The sequence below is a fragment of the Panthera tigris genome, chromosome A1, assembly GCF_018350195.1.
Source record: "Panthera tigris isolate Pti1 chromosome A1, P.tigris_Pti1_mat1.1, whole genome shotgun sequence".
Lineage (NCBI taxonomy): Eukaryota > Metazoa > Chordata > Mammalia > Carnivora > Felidae > Panthera > Panthera tigris.
This window is the reverse complement of record NC_056660.1, coordinates 121,212,048-121,222,910: the sequence shown is the minus strand read 5'-3', so window position 1 is coordinate 121,222,910 and position 10,863 is coordinate 121,212,048.

The following is a 10,863-nucleotide window of genomic DNA, read 5'->3' as shown; positions in this document are numbered from 1 at the left end:
TATTATTCCCATCATAAATGGTGTAAAAAGATCATTGCAGTTGCAGTATAGAAATTCAAGGGGCCAAGGATAGAGGCAGGGACCATCGGAAGCTGGTTTGTAGTTCTCCAGGGCAGATATTTGTAGCTTGAACTGGATTTGCAGTACAGAGGAGGAGAGTGAACAGAAGTGATGCATAGTGTGGGTGTAGATGTGCCCAACAGTCTATGGAACAAGCATTTACTGAGCACATGCTCTGAGAAAGGGCCTGGAAAGACATAGAGATGAGAAGGACATGGTGCCTGTACTCAGAATGCTTGCAAAATAACAGATAATAAGAAAAGACATGTAAACAACTAATGTCACACTAGGTTGGCACTGGAATTATGGATAAAGGAGATGAGAAATAGGAATCCATAACAGTAAACCTCCTAGGTCCAGTAACGGTTAATGCATCTCAATACCATCATTCCTATAATAGTTATGTGACCTTGAGTAAGTTGCTTAACCTCTCTAATCCTCAATTTCCTCAAAACACAAAAAGACAAAACAAAACAAAGCAAAAAAAATGGGGGGGATACAATGATAAAGTCTACTTCATAGGGGTGTATGAGGACTCAATGAGATTGTATGTAAAGCACTTAGGATATCGACTGGCTCATAATATATATATATTATATATATGTATATATATATATAATATATATACTTATATATAATTTTATAATTTATTTATATTATAATAAATAAATATATATTTATTAATAATTTATAATTATTATTATATAATTTATAACAATATATTTATTAAATATATATATATTTATCACCCAACAACCTAATTGAGCACCTGTATTACTTCACTTCCCTGAAATACACTGCCCTGACTGTACACTCTATTTCCACAGAAGGGCTTCCAGATGGTGCAATCTTCCATGGCAAAGACAATCTTAATCAGCCACTGGTATCCACCCAGCACTGTCTGCCTAACACTTGTACTGAGGATGAGAGCTGAGCCCCACTATTGTAGAATCTCAGATCTGATGGGAAACAAAAGGCTTAAGTGTGTTAATAAGGAATAATACAAGGCATCACTTGAGTTAGTGATTCACTCAGCAAATAATTTTTCAAGGTATATAGATTGTTAATAGTCGTGTTCAATCCCCCCAGATGCCCTCTCAGAGAGGCATTAGCAATCTGTTTCACAGATGAAGAAACTGAGGCTCAGAGAGAGTACATAATTTACCAGAGATCATGCAGCTAGTAATGCTCAGATGTCTGACTCCATAGCCCACACTTGTATGTAAGTGTTATCAGGCAGTCTGTAGCTACCTCTTGAACACCAGCTACATACCAAGACATTGTGCTGAGCTCAAGGTGCTCACTTTGGGCTGGTTTCAGACTGTGATATAGACTTGCAGAAAACAGACAGGCTAGGAGGAACTCTGGCCATGGAGGAAACCCAAAAGAGCTTCTTGACTGTATGAGACTTTAGGCAGGTCTCATGACTTCTGTGTACTCTTAGGTAGCTTTGGTCACTTTCCTTTATAAAACATTGCCCCAATTTGATAATCAAAATGGTCAGTCACCATGTTTTAATAAATATGTCTAGGGGCGCCTGGGTGGCTCAGTCGGTTAAGCGTCCGACTTCAGCTCAGGTCACGATCTCACGGTCTGTGAGTTCGAGCCCCGCATCAGGCTCTGGGCTGATGGCTCAGAGCCTGGAGCCTACTTCCGATTCTGTGTCTCCCTCTCTCTCTGCCCCTCCCCTGTTCATGCTCTGTCTCTCTCTGTCTCAAAAATAAATAAACGTTAAGAAAAATTAAAAAAAAATAAAATAAAATAAAAAAAAATAAATATGTCTAATATGACTTAAAGTTAAATGTTTGTCTCTCCCCCCTTAGACCTGGAGTTGGGGGTGAGATGGGATAGGCTTCTATAAGTGCCTCTAATTCTCCACCCCCACCCCAGCTCCTGCAGGGCCAGGCAGGCTGAGGAAGAAACTTTACTTCTGTTCTCACTGGATATAAAGTAAAGTAAAGTTCTCACTGGATGATGTTAATGTTAGACTTGGCAGAAGGGTAAGGCTGACTCTCCTGGGGGGCTTTCATGTGTTCTTTGGAGACTCCATCAACATAGATTGCTCTTTCAGTTTCCTTGACATGAATGAATGCATTCCTCTTCTGTTTGAATGCTTATGACTCCATCCATAGCCCTGGGTATCTTGGATTCCACTCCCTGTACCGAACTCCCATTTCCTCTTCTGCTGGTCCTCTTGAGCAGAATCTAAGAAGGTCCCACAGTGATGCTCTCTTATACATGGCCCATATCTGATCATGGAAAACACTCATGCATTCTTTGTTCCACTACACTCTAAGAGAGCAATTACTTCCCAAGTTTCAGCCCTCCATTCAGCACTAGATGCCACTTCAGCCAACCTCAGGCTCTTGGATTTCTTGGACACAGTTCATACCTCTCCACTGCACATCAGAAGCAGTAAAGCACTCGTTTTAAGCACTTCTAAAAAAAATGTTTATTTATTTATCTGGAGAGAGAGTGAGAGAGAGAGAAGAGAGAGAAAGAGAGAGGATCCCAAGCAAGCTATGTGCTGTCAGCACAAAGCCCAATGCTGGGCTCGATCTCACAAAGTGTGAGATCATAGCCTGAGTTGAATGAAGAGTCTGACGCTTAACAGCCTGAGCCACCCAGGCATCCCTCATTTTACGCTCTTTGAGTGGTCTCCTTGAAGTCTTTTTCCTTGTGCTCCCGTGAAGTGTAGCCCCACTCCCCTCCCCTTGGGGTAAAGAAATCCTCTTCAAAAATCCTCTAATCTCCAACTAACAGTGCTCATACACACCTTGAGGTGAGGGAGGGGGTTCTCAGGCACCTACTTCGAAAATGTTTGTATCTGGTTCCAGCACCTCACTTTAGAATGTGCCTCAGCCAAAAGTTCCCTTTTAATGTCTTACTACACTTACAACTCAGTGAATGAGCTAATGACTCATTCTCCCTTGGGGTGGGTGGGGAGGCGCCCTTAAACAGCCATTACAAGCCCTTGGTTCTTCTCTTGACCTCAGCCCAGTTCCTCCAGGTGACCTTGGAGCAGCCCTTTGTCGCTCTGGGTCTCAGCTTCTCTCAGTGAAATGGAAATCAAATCTCTGTTCTCGCCCTCTCTCGAGGGAGGTATTGTGAGGAATAATAAGGCAATGCCTATAAAGTGCTTTAAGTACTTCGGGGAAAGACGTTGGCTAAATACCAAATGATAATAATAACACCGGCATCATCCTCCACATTATTATTCATGGGTGGAGAGGAGAGAGCGGTTGCTGATGGTGTCTTTGCTCTGTGGGAAGGAGGACTTCAGGCCCCAGGACGCTCTATCAATAAGTCAAAGCCAATAAACCCAGAGCACGGGAGGTGGGAGCTATCTAGTCACAAAGGCTGAATGTACACGCCCATTTGTATTTGAAATGACAACCACCAGCTCCATTTCTCATTTTTTATTTTTATAGTTAGCGCTCAGAGCAGCTAGAATTGAGGGGAAATTGTGTTCCTTTCTGGGAGATGGGGGAGCAAGGAGATGCTTTTTTTACATGTTCAATTTTGCTACTCATCCCTCTTAGCATAGCTTTTGTATGTGTGTGTATGTGTGTGTATATGTGTGTGTATATATGTGAGATATATATACACTCTCCCCACATTTGCCTCAGCTCTGCTCTCCATCCCACTCATTCCTGAGCCGGAGCTCTGACCAGCAGGCAGGACAGCAGTCTGGTGGGAGGTAAGGAGCAGACAGGTCCAGAGATGAGCTTGGCAGACAACCAGACCTGTCAGCATAGGCAAGGGGAAGAAGGTGGTTCCCTAAAGCTCCCCTAGAGCTGATCCAAACTCACTCATTCTTTTGTTCCTCAAAAAAAGAGCATCACAGTGTATCATAGATGTGTTCGGTGCCACAGTTAACATGGGACAACCCTTGCCAAAATTCAGTCCCTTAAAATCCTACGAAATCTTCATTGGAGACCCAGTAGGACAGCGCAATTCATTGAACATCTTTACCAAGCAGCGCATCTAACAGAGGTCGATAATGCATTACCTTCAGAAGCCTTTGTCCCAGATGATTCCCAAGTTTACACTTTTGGTTTTAAAGGAAAGTTTTTACTCACCACCACCCCAGAGGAGCTGGGGATTGTCAGGAATGCACAAGATTGTACCCAAATGTACACGTATCTTCAAGTCTGTGGCACTTAGTGCTGTGGACTTCGAGTCTGAAGACCAGCTTTCAGTCCAAGTCTACTGCCTACATCCCGTTTCTCTAAGCCTCAGTTTCTTTATATACAACTGAGGGGAAAAAGTGGCTGTTCCGTGTATCTCCCAGAATTGCTATGGGATCACAGGAGAGGACGAAGTGAGTGGTAAACAGCGAAGCTCTGTTCAGAGGAAGCAATTCTTACTGAACTCTTGCTCACAATGTGCCCAGCACACTGCTGAGTGAAGTAGCTCCCTATACAGCTGGAAATGTGAGCAATCAATCCAGCTGCGTAGGCGTTTGAGGAACTGCTAGTTTCTTTTCCTTTTTTTTTAATGTTTTAATTTATTTTTGAGGGAGACAGAGTGTAAGTGGGGAAGGGACAGAGAGAGAGAGGGAGACACAGAATCTGAAGCAGGCTCCAGGCTCTGAGCTGTCAGCACAGAGCCCGACATGGGGCTTGAATGCACGAGCCGTGAGATCATGACCTGAGCCAAAGTCAGACGCTTAACAGACTGTGCCACTCGGGTGCCCCAAGGGCTTGCTATTTTCAATTCTAGGAACCTGTGGGTGGTGAGATAACAAGAACCCAGTTTTGTTACCTTCTTAATTTTAAAATTTTACTCAACTTAACATTTTTGTGTTTATAAACTATATAGTATCTTTGCAAAAAAAAATCCAAACAACAGAGAAAGATATAAAGAAAAAATTGTAAATATGATACAATCTTACAACTACGAATTTTTGGGGTTATAGCCTTACAAACTTTTTGCTATGCATTCACACACATACTTTTTTCCAAAGACGGTGCCTTTCATACACACTGTTTCACAAACTGTCCTTTTGTCACTGAGCTTTTCACCTAACAGAACTGGACAGCTTTCCACCTGCCTTTGTTTAGAAGGCTCTCTGACCAACTCTGGAGGTGTCTTCTTGAGACACAGCATCCCCTTTGAGCTGTTCTGGCATCCCTTAGGGTCCCTTTGATGGAGTAGAATCACTTTCAGCAGCCACAAAAAGCGAGAAACTTCCCCAGCTTAAAGCAATCCCAGATTGGGTACATTTACAAGCCCTACTTGCTAGGTTCCGAGACACTGACATCTTGTCATTTTCCCCCTCTTTTTCAAATTTCAAGTTGAAGTTTGATGTTGAATTAAAAATGTTGCCAGGGGCTGCCTGCAGGGCCCTCAGGCTAAAACAGTGGCAGCATCTGCCAGGGGAGACCCACAGGTCCTTCTTCGGACCATGGCAACCCACAGCTGGCATCTGAGCCCAGCAGAGGAGGGGAGAGACGTGCATATGAAGGGAAATTCAAGGATCACTACTTTTTTAAAAAAGCCAGACTTGGCACACGCTTCTCAACTTTATTTAGGTTTTATGATTAAATACCTGTGAGACATTTAATGATTTTTCCAAGAGGGTGGAGAAGGAACAGTGGCTTGTAGGACACATGCCAGACCTCGTTAAATGTCTCAGGACCCGGGAGGAAGGCTGTGAAGGGGACATGCATGGAGCTGGTCAACAGATTTCTTTCACACAATTGGGCTGTTTGCTGGGAGGATCAGAAGAAAAGTGCATGTGGATGTGCTCTGGAAACAGGAAAACTCTCTACAGATGGAGCCTTGAATCCACCCACATGCCTGTTTAAGCAGAGAGCTAACTGCTAGGACTCCTACAACGGAAAGGACTGGAGTTGCCTCTGGAAAGAGGAACTGGGAGATTAGAGAGGAATGGAGACTGACTTTTCACTCTAGAACTGCCCCCCCCCGCCCACCTTTTTAAATTGCATACCATGTGCATGATTTGCCTTTCAATATCATAGACACACAAACAAATTCAAAGGAATCTTGGCTCCTGGGACCCATCCATTAGCAAAAATATCCATTGGGAAGGGCACTCTTTCCTTAACTCTCAAATCATGCTAAAGCCCACTGAGTCTTCACTGAACAGAACTGCTAGCCTCATTCTTTGCAAAAGGAAAAAAAATTCAAACCAAATAACCAGCAAAAATTCTTTAATTATTATTGTCATTATGATTTGGTGTGCTGTATATTTTCTGATTGTGGAAAAAATGGAAAAGAAGTATAATGACCTCAGATGGCATACATAGCTGTCAACTAATGAGAGTGACTTTTGAATGGGTCTGTGACTGTACTATATTACCTACTATCGTTATTATTTATAACTAATATTATATATACTATACTTCTAATATACTTAAATTAATATACTTACTCTATCATTGCAGCTTGGTCTCAATCCCAGCTGTGCTACCTTAACAAATTACTTAACCTCTCTGAGCCTCAGTTTCTTCATATGGAGAACGGGTGCTAACAACAGAACCTGCCTCACAAGGTTGTCATGAATTAGATGACAGTGCATTAGGCCTGGCACAGCAAACATTATTCTTATTATTAATATTTTCTTCATTACTACTACTTGGGACAGAACTGGAGGTTAAAACTGATTCATAGGCATATTGAGGCACAAAGGCCGCTGCTAAAAAGGAAATGGAAGCAGTGTGGAAAATGCTAAGTCTCCCAAGATCTAGAAATCCTATTAAGAAAATCCACACAGCTCTCATAAGCAATGCCTGTCTAGGTGTCGTGCCCCTCAGTGTGTCTTTGTTCTGATGTACAATTTTATTTTTACAACCCTTAACTTCACATCTTTCTCCCCCAGATGCCATCTTGCACAACAATAATGGGGCCAGCCATTGCGTCCTTTGAGTACCCAAGATTTAGCTTTTCTTGCTCTAGGGTGAAAGCTACTCCTGGTGATGACTATGGTGAAATGAATGCTGGGAAAGTCCTTGAGGGAAAGATGGACCTAAAACTCCTCATCCTTTTTTTTTTCTTTCTTTCAACAAATAATTACTAAGAGTGGCAGGGACTCTTCTAAAACTGTTTTTCACAGCTAGGGATGATTTTGCCCCCCACCCCAGGGGACATTTAACAAAGGCTGGGGACATTTTTGGTTGTCACAACTAGGTGCTACTCCTGGCAACTAGTGGGTAGGGGCCATGGATTCTGCTAACCATCCTACAACACACACAGTTATACAGCCCAAAGGTCTTAGTGCTAAGGATGAGAAACTCTGCTCTAGTAGTTTGGGAAAGTTACATCCCAAAACAATGATCTTTGACCTTTAGAATATAAATTCTACAAGGAGTCAGAAAACAGACTATAAAAATAATACATACATTAGAAATAAATAAATTAGAAAATTTATTGATAATAATACAAAAAAGACAAAGTTGAGCAAGGTAAAGAGAATCAAGAAAATTGGGTGTGGGAGTATTGTCCAGGATGATCAGAAGGTGAGTGGTTGGAATTTGAGTAAATATTTGAGGGAGGTGAGGAAGATAGGCAAATAGATTATCTGTAGGAAAGCATTCCAAGCAGAGGGAATACTTACAGCAAAGACCCTAAGTCAGAGTGGACTGGTGGGTTTGCCAGATTGTCAAACAGTGAGCAGGGGATAGAAGTAGGTGAGGGTGAGGTCAGAGAGGTAGCAGGAATCTAGAACATGGACCACTGTGAAGACTGATATTTACCCTAAGGGAACAGTTGTGAGCATAAATGTGACATGAACTGACTTATCATAGCAATTTTGTTGAGAATGGATGACTGAGGGGCAAGGGTGGAACCCCATTTGTCAGGAGACTATTATAAGATATAAGGACAGCCTGGATTGGGGTGGTAGCTGTGGAGAAAGTGAGAAGGGGGCAGATACACTTTGAAGGAAGAGCAAACAGGATTTGCTGATGGGTTAAACTGAAGAATTACACTGAGGTTTTTGGCCTGAGCCCCTGGAAGGACATAATTACAATATACTGAGATGGGGAAAGCAGGGGCTAGAACAGACTTAGTGAGCAAGACAAGGAGTTCAGCCCTGCACATATTAAGTTTCAGGTGTCTATCAGACATCTGAGTGAAGATGTCAAATCAGCAGTTAGACACAGAAGTCTTTAGTTCAAGACAGAGATGAAGGCTGGAAATGTACATGTGTGCATCAACAGAACTGAGATGGGATTTTTTTTAATGTTTCTTTTTGAGGGAGAGACAGACAGAGACAGAGACAGAGTGAAAGCAGGGGAGGGGCAGAGAGACAGGGAGTCACAGAACTCAAAGCAGGCTCCAGGTTCTGAGCTGTCAGGAGAGAGCCTGACGTGGGGCTTGAACTCACAAACCGCGAGATCATGACCTGAACCAAAGTCGAACGCTTAACTGACTGAGCCACCCAGGCACCCCTGAGATAGGATAGGATGAGATGACCAGCAGGGTGTGTGTCAATGGAGCAAAGGTCCAAGGCACTGCAGTTAGGAGCTTGGAGAGAAAAGGTGAAACTTGCAAGGAGAATTGTGAAGGATTAGCCAAAGGTACAGGAGAAGAACAACAGAATGTGTCATACTGAAAGCAAAGTGGGAAAGTATCAAAGAGAAGGGAGCAATCAACTAGTCAAATACTGCTGATGGGTTTAAGATGCTGGGAACAGTTTATTAACCATTGGATTTAGCCAAGTGGAGGTTACCGATAAACATGATAGAGCAATTTGAGTGGAACCTGACTGAACTGGGTTCAAGAGAACTTGAGAGAAGAGGAATTGAAGACAGGAAGTATAGACAACTCCAGAAAAGTTTTGATGAAAAGGGAAACAAAGAAATGGGACATTAGTAGCTGGCGAGGGGAATGGGGTCAAGAGCAGATTTTTGTAAGATGCAAATAATCTATAGAGGGCAAAAAACTGATTATGTGGGGAAACAGGACAGACTCACTGGAGTTATGTCTTGAAGTAAGCAAGAGGAGAAAGGATTTAGTGCAGAAGCAAAGGTATTGGTGTTAGATAAGAGTATAGAAAGTTCATCTATTCTAACAAGAAGGAAGGCACGTTAGGTGGTGAAAGTGTTGGGAGGTTTAGGTTTGGTTACAGATTACTTCAGTTTTCTTATTGAAGGATAAAACTGACTTACCAGTTAGAAATGAGGATTGCAGAGGGGGAATGAGAGACTTGGGGAGGACATGTGTGAAATAACTGTCTAGGTTGTAAGAGTATAAATGAACAAAGGTAAGCACTGTGGTTGTCTGGTAGTGGCCCACTTGAGTTTCAAAGTCACCCGTTTAAAGCGAGACTTTAAAGTGTGGTTATGGAATTCTCTCCAGCACATTCAGCTACAAGGATACAGGCTCAGAGTAGGTCAGTGTTGGAACCAAAGTTATGGTTTTCACTGAGTATGATGAAGTGAAAGAATAGCAACGGAGGATATATGAAAAGGAATAATTATCATAATTCCTCTCAGAATTTGAGCTGTTCATCTTTTAATAATACATGGTTTTATAACGTGGGGGTAATCTTGTAACACTTTGTTGAGTCAGCCAGATACCAAATTTGGCAAGCTTTTTGAAATGAATTCTAAGGTCTAGAGATATTATCTAGTCCCTTCTTCTATCTGCTTCCTAAGCAGGTAAGACTCTTGTATTCTGTGTCTCCCAAGGAGATACAACCATACCCACAGAAAAAGCAAGACTAATGTTTACTAACCCAGCTTACAGAAGTATTTCCCAAATAGCTCAATCAAACTCCCCTTGCTCCCATTTAAATATTTTCTCTTCTTGCATTCTTGGTAGTAATAAAGAATTGTTTGCTCACTTTTCTTATTCTCTTTTGTGTTATTAATTAATTTGTTGAAGAAATGCTAGTACTATCTACTAGAAGTACTATGAACTACATACTCAGTGTAAAATGGTGGGAAGCTGTGATCTTTTATCTCCCAACTATACAGCCATGTGCTGAAAGCAGGTAATTTCAATACATGATAATTAGAGACATGATTGGAGAGAAACAGAACCTTATATGAACACAGAGCACCAAGTTAGAGGCACTAGCCTAGTCAACGGGCAGGAGAAGAGGGGAAGCTCATGGGAGGCTTCCAAGAAGAAGAGATGTGAAAGCTGAGTAGAAGTTAAGTGAAAGTAGGAGAGACAAAAACCATTCCAGGCAGTGTGAACATGTGTGAAAGGCTGGTGGAGAGAAAGAACAGGATGCAGGAAGTTCACTGTGCCAGCAGCATAGGGAGGCAGGAGAAATCAAATAAGGCTGGAGAGGCTGGCAAGAGACTATTAGGAAGGGCTAGCCATTTATACCAAGAACCTGGGCTTCATTCTAAGGGAAGTGGAAGCATTGATGGGCTTTAGACAGAGGAGTGAGATCACCAATTTGTACTTTGAAAGGTTTGCTCTGGCTGCCTGGTAAAGAGCTTCTGGATAGGATAACTATCTAGAAGGCTACTGCAGTCATAGAGTGAGAGATGATGATGGACGGGACTAGGGACATGGCAGTGGAGCTAGAGAGAAATGGATGGATTTAAGAGATGTTTTAGTTGGTTGAATTGATACATCTTGGTGATTTCTTGGCTTTGGAAAGGCAATGAAAGGGAAGAATCAAAGAAGATGCTCTAGTTTCTGACCCTGAAAACTGGATGTCTGGTGATGCCATTTGCCCAAATAGGACACACAAGGCAATAAGTCAGTTTTGGAAATGTTGGGTTTGAAGTGCCCGTGACATATCCAAAAGAATATTCTTGAGGTCTGTTACATATAAAGACCTGGCAGCCAGGGAGATCTGAAAGAGAAAGAGAG